Genomic DNA, 10,243 nt, shown 5'->3' on the forward strand with positions numbered 1-10,243 from the left:
ATATATATATAACGAGAAGTTACCTGACATAAATACTAACCTGCGTAGTTATTGAATGTCTGACTAACAATACTAATGAGAGACTCACCTTCGTCTTACTAACCGGTATTGTAGTCAATGTGTTTATAACCTTTTTTGTTTAATGATTTGTGTGTTATCATATGCGATCCCATGGTCTTTGATTTGGTCACGGAAGTGATTTGTCTTTGATTTGTTGATCTAGAGTTGAATTTTAATTAGTTTTTCCCTTTTGTATAATTAGTGTAGTGCTACATTTAGTCTTTGTTTTTGAATACATTTGACAATTTATATCTTTGGAATTGGTGTCTGCATCCAATTATTACAGAAAATGAGTTCTACAAGATTCCAGGATTCGTGATAAGGTGATACTATAAATTCACTTCTTTAATTGAATTTTATAAGTGTACCTTACGCTACACCTTTGACCACCACGTCTTCCTCCTCCCACTGCTTGACCTCTATTGTGACCTGGATCACCTGCCGGCTCCATGTTATCGCTGTGTTGTTGAGGTGGATAGCACGCATTTCACTCGATACTCGTACCACAATGTGAAATCAATCATCAATAACCAGTTGGCAGTATTGGAAAAGCAATTACAAGGGCCTGCATACATACAGTAATGTCAAATCTGATGTGGAAGAACAATTCCTTTATCCCTCTGTTCTCCACCAGGGTTGTGCTGATCGCCTCGATTGGCAAGTTTGCAGTGTGAGGAGTGGATCCATGTCGTCGTTCCTAGGCACTTCACAGCTGTGTGGGTGGTCAGGAGCACCTGGTAGGGCCCTGTCCACCTGGGCTGTTGGGAGGACTTTCTCTTGTGTGCTTTGATATACACAGTCATCTTGCTGGAAGGGGTGGTAAACCTGCTGGGATGGTTCAGTCTGGGCGGCTTTCATCTGTGAATGGACAGCTTCGAAAGCACGTGTTAGTCCCATACAAAAAGACAACATAGCATCATCCATCAAGTGGATGTCCATTTCCCTTACAGACAATGGAGGAGTGATGGAGAGTCTCATAAGTCATCCCATAATAATCTCACACGGAGAAAGACCTGTTTTTCTCAATTTGCTGACGATTTCATTGTCATTAGGACTATAGGAAGGGGATCTGGACGTTTGAGTCCTGTTTGTTTGCATATATTAGACAGCTTATTCTTTAATATCCCATTTTGTTTCTCCACTGCTCCAGCTGACTGAGCCTGATGGGGCAGTGAAAATGTTGTTTACCTCGCAGGGCTTTGCATAGTTCCTGCACTATTGTCCCAGTGAAGTGAGTGTTCCTATCACTGGAAATTTCCCTGGAATGCGAAATCTACATATAACATCCCTTAACTGTATTTTTGCTACTTTTACTACTTCAGCCTTCCTACGGGATAGGCTTCAACCCATTTAGAACACCTATATATTATTACAAGTATATATTCATATCCACAACATTTAAGCTTTTGAACACAATCTATTTGCATATTGCAGGATTATGAGCTTGACAAATGTGGCAAGTTCTACAATATTGCTAAGCTGTTACTATAAAACCTGGGGCAAACCAATTTAAAAGACTGATGCACACATCCCCCCATTGCCCGTGTGGCCAACACCATGCGCCACATGGGCAAACCAGGGAAAGAGTGCCTGTGAGGCAACCAATGCATTAGCAAATGTTTGAGCTCTCTTATGGAAGGTGCAGTGGCCAGTTGCAATTTCCTGGAGCTTTTACAGTGCATCTCAAATTAAATTTCATCCAGCCCCAGGTCATAAAAGTCAAACCCTAGTTACGACATACATAACACATACATTTTGTTGCTTCAAAGAGAATACAAAATTCAGCAAAACATTCTTTTTTACAAATTCAGTTTGTAAACTGTATTGTACATATATTTGTTGCGTTTTGATTTATAAACATTATACATTGTACAAATCTTAAGTGAAGGGCAATGGACTGATTCTGACTTCATGGCTGTCATTCTATTCATTTGAATAATGTGACATCTCCACTAATAGTACATTATAAATTAAACTATCAATAGAAGAATATGTGCTACTGCGGACGTCATCTGAGCAGTTTCACAATATATTGTAGATTCCTATAATCTGGAAAACCTTTAATTATAGTATTTTAACTTATTTCTCCACTGAGTCAAGCATCACTTCAGCGTAGTGGACCTCAGCATTGGTCTGTTCAAGTTGCTGTGAGGCTGTCTTTAAAGCCGCGCCCTCGGCCTACTGTGTCTCAACAAGAACACCAGCATCTTCTCCATATGGGTCAGACATCGGTTCCTTCAGGACACGATTCATAATATGCATATCTGCCATGTGGAATAAATCAGTCTGAAGACACAATGTGTGGTTCACACAACATCAGAGATCGTCCTTATAAAAGGCATCTCTATCACATTAGTTGACATTCGCACAATCTATAAGGTTTCTAGTAAAGGGACAATTCAAAATAATAATAATCTTGATTCCAATTTATCTCATTTATCAAATTATTTCAGTACAGCACTCAGCTGTCGTCAGCAGCATCATATCTCCTGTGTTTATTGAATCAGCTTTACTTCCTAGTGTAGATACTCTTTTTGTGTGGAGTTGTCAAAGTTTCAAAACAATGTGCTTATCTTTGTCCTTTTATCTAACTTAAATACCTGAGAACATTACAATAACTATTACAGCAGCTCCTTCAACACCATAGTTAATAGTAGTTGGGTAAATGATGGCAGTTATTAATCTTTGTTTCTCAATTCATTTTTTACCAATAAACCATAATTTGAAATTATTTCCATACTCCTATTATTCCTATTTTCATTATTATTAGTTTTATGCGGTTGTCATCTAGTATGTGATGTATTCGTCTGTATCAACATCAATATTATTATCATTATTAATACAAGCAGTGTAAATTACCATTCATTACACTCTTGCTCTGTTTGTAATAAGTTATGAACCCTTACACGTACTTACAGTCTCTGCCTTGTCTCTGACTTCTCTCTCTCTCTCTCTCTCTCTCTCTCTCTCTCTCTCATCTCAGGCTGCTTGTCTGCTCAGGCGAACAGGGGGAGCAGAGGAGCACATACGGCCCTTGCCCCCTGCCCCCCTCTTCCTAATTGATAGGGTATTTCTGTTTGTGAAAGGACTATTTCCAAACAGTTTTATAACTTGCCATGACTATGTTTCATTAAATTAGTTATGTTACACCTTTAGTTATACCTGTAGTAACTTCATTATTTTCCCTCATATTCCAGTCAATCACCATCAGAGTCTCTCGTGGCAGTACATTTGTCTCACACAGAACAAACTCTCCTTTCTCAACCGCTTTCAATTTTGGATAACATCGCACTGCATCCCAACAGCTGTTCTTTCTCCTATTCCTAATTTCTTACAAGAAAATGCAAGTTATATTTGATCGATTTGTATTATTACTATTTATATACATTTCACTACATTATTGTAGTTAATGAATGTATTTAATCTTTGGAAAATAAGCCTTTTCATTGATCTGAATAATGATGTCCAGGTACTTCAGGAAAGCACATTTTCAAAAAATGTGTCCAGTCAATGATTTCCCCAACTAAGAACCTGCGTGGGCACTAAGACTGTCCTCCTGCGCGGCTCATGTCTTTATTGTGTCACTTCCTCCTATTGAAGTCCAATCTACACCAGTACAGGTTCAGAAGAACTGTTCCCGAATCCAGATTGAACTGATCAATAGTTAATTTCTTACCTACACATTGTATTTAGGGATCTATTACTAGGGATTTAAAAACTCTTCATTGTGGAACTCATAGCTTCCAAATGAGCACATCGTTAATTTCCTGGAGTATCTGGTTATCTATTTATCAATATGTAAGAAACCTTCACCGAATGTTTGTGGTTGCCTCGGATTCCTATTTCTAAATTTGGCTCTAATTCCATTTCTAACATGTTACTTTTAACTTCTGTATTCGTAAGACCTATTTAAATAACTTAATTTTGTATTATTATTTCTGTTTGCAATAGCATTCTGTGTACAGTTAAATGCTGACTTTCTTGTAGGTCTGTTATTACAACATATTTAACTGGCGTTTTTTAGCTATCATTCTGTAACTATTTGTGACTTATGACTCTCTTAGTCATATTCTGGACTATACAGTACATGAAAAAGTCAAAATATGGACATTTACCTTGCGCAAACTGAAAACGTACAAACATACAAAGAGACACATATTAATTTATATCCATAGTAAATTCAGATACCATGGTTTTGGTTGGCATGTTATATTGACCTGCAGTGTCTCAAACTACCCTTATTTATTACTTATCTAGTAATTTTCCTTCAGTATCTTGAGGACTGTCATTTATACTGAAAAACATATATATATATATTTTTAATTTGTCTTCGGGGCATTCAGATTGAATTATGCCTGTTGTCTTTTCTTTCTTTTCTCTAACAAATGTTTTAAGATAGCTAGCTTTGGTTTCTCATTTCTTAATGCTTTGTATTCCTATTTTGCAAAACCGTTTTTAGGTGCTCAAGTCTATCTGAATCAAAAGTCCCATCTTCTGGAAACCTTAATTTTCTGTCACCTATTGTCCAGTCAAACGCACCGCTTCACTCCATAGTTATCATACATGTACCTTACATGTGTACCTTTAAGTGGCGGGTCGCCCGTCTTACTAGAGCTGTTCCCACACAGTAACACGTTTTCCCATTTTCTATGTATCGTTTTGTACACAACAACCAAGGCGTGCAAGCCCGCAAAATAACAATAAACGACAGGGGAGAAAACATAGCAAAAAACAAGAAAACACAAATAATACTAAATCCTATATAGGAATAACAACAAACATGCTTTTCAATGTTTGCATTTATAGAACTTGTATATAACTTAATGACTTTTCTTCATTTACCATAAACACTATAAACTTCTATAAACTATAAACACGTTATTTTATATTATCACCGGCGTATCAGATATTGAACAATTAATTAGCGCTCCTTTTTTTTTTTTTTTCTTATAGTAGGTCAAACCTACGCTGCAGTTTACAAACACACTTAAGCCTGCGGGAACCCAGACAGGAAAACACAGTCCTGTTCCTTCACAAACAAGAAGACACAGTCAAGTCTATGGTAACCCTAAGAAACCATGCTCCTCGGTTATTGGTGTCAATGGATCTCATTATCCTGAAACTTTCATGATCGAAACATGGAATACTGTTTGTCAGTTTCCATAAAACTATGCATTAAGAGTAATGCAACAGTCACTTATCATTTTGAGCAGCTGTATCAATTGATAGTTAGATCTTTGTAATGAAATGAATAGACAGTGATCTCAGATGTAATGTGTGAATTGCATTTTGAAATGGTAATACTTTGATGTTAAGTTGTGTCATTTTAGTTCAATGAACAAATGATCTGAGGTTGATGTGTATTGTATCCAAGCAATTGTAAAAAAGTGTTAGAGTTTTGAAAAATGTGCATTTTGATCATCGGGTGTGAGTTTAGTGTCTAGAGTTTTGAAAAATGACATCAAGGTTCTGAAATGAGTGCCAAAGTGATTGTAAAAAAGTGTAATATCAGGGGACAGTGGCTATTAGTGATCTGGCCTTCCGTGGCCTCTGTATTAATGTAACAGGTCACATTGTATGTGTACACTGATACTTGATAGTATAATATAGTACAAGTAAAAAACATACATAGGTATCATAGAAGTATTTTGCAGAAATGATTATGGATAGTTATCAAAATGGAGAGGAAATGCTAAATCCAGTCTCCCCAGGCTGAGCTTCTATTGCTGCACCTGCTAAGTGGCTGCTGGCCCCACTATATGGATAGAGCCACACCAAGTACAAGAGTCTCCCTATTGCTATTTATATCTCCCTATCCAGTCTTCTATAGGTGTCAGGGTGGGGTGCCTATTCCCCTGCATGCTTTGAAACCTATAGCACCTGGGACACACACTTGGGATCCGGTTCCTCTGCCCCTCACATACACATGAGGAATCTTAGGTGCTCAATACGTCATACTGTCTCTTTCATCTCATGTGTAAACTATGGACAAATACATGACTAAACGTGTTTAGTTGCTTTTCCCAGAATGCTTTGCGCCACGATATGCAAATAACAGGGACTATGATTGGCTCCCTGACATTACCCACACTGCGACTGATGCTACCCATTTCACTACCCACCAAAGACCCATAATATGCATGTGTCTGTCTGTCTGTCTGTCAAAGTATGTGTGTCTGTGTCTGTTTGTGTGTGTTTGTGTGTCTGTCTCTGTGTGAAAATGTGCCTGTCTCTGTGTGAAAGTGAGTGTGTCTGTGTCTGTGTCTGTCTGTCTGTGAAAGTGAGTGTGTGAAAGTGTGTGTGAGTGTCTGTCTGTCTGTCTGTCTTTGAAAGTGTGTGTGAGTGTCTGTCTGTCATGTAACTTGCACATCTGTTAGGGCACCATATGCAGAGATGTACACATATTGTTCCTTTTCCATATACACTCACCTAAAGGATTATTAGGAACACCATACTAATACTGTGTTTGACCCCCTTTCGCCTTCAGAACTGCCTTAATTCTACGTGGCATTGATTCAACAAGGTGCTGAAAGCATTCTTTAGAAATGTTGGCCCATATTGATAGGATAGCATCTTGCAGTTGATGGAGATTTGTGGGATGCACATCCAGGGCACGAAGCTCCCGTTCCACCTGTAGCGTAAGGTACACTTATAAATTTCAATTAAAGAAGTGAATTTATAGTATCACCTTATCACGAATCCTGGAATCTTGTAGAACTCAATTTCTGTAATAATTGGACGCAGACACCAATTCCAAAGATATAAATTGTCAAATTTATTCAAAACAAAGACTAAATGTAGCACTACACTAATTATACAAAAGGGAAAAACTAATTAAAATTCAACTCTATATCAACAAATCAAAGACAAATCACTTCCGTGACCAAATCAAAGACCATGGGATCGCATATGATAACACAAATCGTTAAACAAAAGAGGTTATAAACACATTGACTACAATACCAGTTAGTAAGATGAAGGTGAGTCTCTTGTTAGTATTATTAGTCAGACATTAAATAACTACGCAGGTTAGTATTTATGTCAGGTAACTTCTCGTTATATATATATCAGTCTCATTAACGTTTAGGTGGAGAGAAAGATCCTATCATTACTTGTTACCACAATTTCCCTTAACTGATTATTATTCAATGATTAAGGATAGGCAGGGCCACCTATAATCTGGTGTCTATTAACTTGTGTCAATTTCAGACTAAACAGTTAAACAGGAATGAGAAGATATTTCTCGGCGTTGACAGATTTTATTTCTAAAATTATCAACAAAACAGTTTAATGCAACACACATTTATATTTAAGAAAACTAAATGATATTACACATTCTAGAGTTATGAATCACAGATTAACATTTCTAATTGATTTCTCAAATGTCATGAATCATGAACTCCAAACTGTTAAACTTATCTGAACTTCGTCGCAGAGAGGCCTCTCTGCCTTCGGGCTCAGATAACAGCACACGGCACGAGGTCCGTGTGGTTTGGAACAAAGGCAGTCCGGTTCGGCTTTGTCCAAGAACTTCCACTCAGTCGATGCACCTGGAAGTTGGGGTTTCGCGAAAGTAGAGTCGTTTCCAAACAGATTTTCCACTGGTTTGAAGGCTCCAAGGTTGTGCACAAAATCTTCTTTGTAAGCAGGGTTCCACCGTAGTTACTTGAAGACAAAGTCTTTGAGGAAAGCAGGGCCCTGTTTGTTCCAAGGGTCAAGTTTCTTAAAACTCAAATAGCTATTTAAATGACTGACACTTTCGTATTCAGTCGACTTAGTCATTTGTCCAGCTGTAAAACTCCACTGATCAGGTGGGCACAGGCGGGCAGCGCAGTCTGTAAAGTTCTTTATTTAATAAAGTCCTTTAAAAGAATTCTTTGTACGGCTCAATCTCCTTCTCCCAGTTTAACTCTTCTGTTGCCGGCAAAGACTTGGTTGGTTTCTGGTTCCGGTTCGGGCAACAGAGCTACAGGTTGAGCTGTGGCAGCGAGTTACTGGTTCAGGTGAGAGAGAGAGAGAAAGAAAGGCCGTGTTTGTCCTTTATAGTCTGTCAGATCAATAGGTGATTGGTTCCTGAGTTCTTGAGATTGGATTTCGGTTTCAGCCCCCAGTGTCCTATTGGAGGGGGGCTTGATTTATGACTGATGTCAATCCATGCCATCTTTTGGAAATGCCGGTTGGCCTGGGTTCGTAGCTCTATGTCGGGATTTCGGCTCTCATCCACTTCAAAGAGTTTTTATCACCTACAGGCCCCTTTCTCCAGACATCTCATAGCAGAATAACAAACTATTTGGCCTCTTCTCGGTGCCATCCTCCCCAAAACTGTCACTTTGATGCAAACCAGTTCCAAGCTGATGAGCTAAGGAAATCTGATAACTTTGGGGGGGAGAGGTCTTCTTTAGATCCGTGCTTCAGCTCAGAGCCCAAATACTCTTATCCAAATACACCCAACATAACGCTACATACCCCCTTTCTTGAATGGGACTGAGGTCGACTGGGACGTTATCCCCTTCAAGACAAAATAAGACGTTAAGCATTTATCTCAAAGTTATGTAACAGAATTCAACAGTGGACTTCACCATTCATGACCCCGAGAAATCAAAGAAAACAAACTAATAGTTCATTATTTAAGCAGAATGTATTCCAATCAAATTGACAATCCTATACTAGCACATATACAGGTTACATATTATAACACAAGTACATTAAAACAAAAAAACAATTGGTATTACTCAGTATTGAGTATGGTTACTGACGGTAACCAATAGGTGGAAGTTGATTAACAGAGGGAGGTGACTGGGAATTCAGGTGTTATTCAGGCACCTGACCTTCACTATGTCTATAATAGTTGGTAGGGACCTGGGTTCGAATGGTTGGCTTACATGGTAAGCCGGTGCCCCCTTTAGGGACATGCACAAAAAATGGTCTCATTGGGAAGTTGTACCTTGGTGGCTGTATCATATCTGTCATTCAATTCCACCGGCTTTGGTGATTCAACTTGAGCCCACAACCTGTTCAATAGATCCTGACCAATGATCAACTTCTCTGTTTCAAATTTGGAAATATAAACTGGATGAACCAACTTAATCTTCCCAAAGGTGAACTCTAACAATGCCTTTTGAGTGAGCTGTGCCTTAGTCTCTGTGTAACTTGTAATGTTCACACTACAAGCTTCCACTTTCAGTCGTTGGTCTGAGGTTTCCATAATTTGTTTCAGGTTGCCCATTGTGGTGGCAGACATTAAACAAATTTCAGCCCCAGTGTCCAACAAGGCTCCTCACTCCCACACATTCTCAATGGTCACTTCTATGTAAACTTGCTTGGCTCTGCCTCTCTGTGTCAGATCACCCAGTAACATCACCAAAGGTTCAGCTTGCCTGCAGGCAACTTCCCCCACTGGGAGGTCCCAGTGGGCTGATGTGTCAGAGAAACCCCCCTGCTGTTCCTCACATCCAATCAAAAACACAGAGGCGGGGACAGGGGGTGGTTCCAGAGCTAGTCATTCCTTAGGTGGCGAGTCCGGCCCTTTACCCTGGCTACTAACTTCCAGTTTGGGAAGAGGGGGCAAAGGGAGCAGAGCTAAGCGTAGCAGTAGCTCAGAAACTGCAACATTGCTCAGAGACTGAGTTAACCCACCTAGGCTAGGAGCAGATTTCTTTTTTTTATTGTAAGCCTGGGTGTCTTGGATTCCATCCTTGGGAGGTTCTTTCCTTCTTTGAATCTCTGTCCCCTCTAACTCCAGTGGAGAAATAGGGCTCTCAGAGCGCCTTGCCAGTACTTGGGTGCTTGAATCTTTACGATCAGAGGTGCTATTGTACTTGCTTTCCCAAGCTTTCTGTGCCATTTTTTCGAATTTCAGCTATGTTCATATACGTTGCGTCTGCATGTAATATGATCATTTCCTTAATCGTTGGGAACAAATTAGCAACAAACAACCCTTTAAAGCTCACCTCTTCCTCGGCCCCGGGTCGATCTTGACCCGCAAAATAGGTTTTCCTAAGCTTTTCATAGTAATCACGGGGGGACTCATGCTTACCCTGTTTGATCTGGTGTGCGGCAGTCACTGCTGCCACTGGATCAATGAACCTGGAATAGTCCCTAACTAATGCTCTGCACAAGCGTTGAAACCTATCGCAGACCATGGACCCTTGCCTCTCCATCCAAGAATGGACTTGGCGAGAGG

Source organism: Amia ocellicauda, unplaced genomic scaffold, assembly GCF_036373705.1.
Source record: "Amia ocellicauda isolate fAmiCal2 unplaced genomic scaffold, fAmiCal2.hap1 HAP1_SCAFFOLD_26, whole genome shotgun sequence".
NCBI lineage: Eukaryota > Metazoa > Chordata > Actinopteri > Amiiformes > Amiidae > Amia > Amia ocellicauda.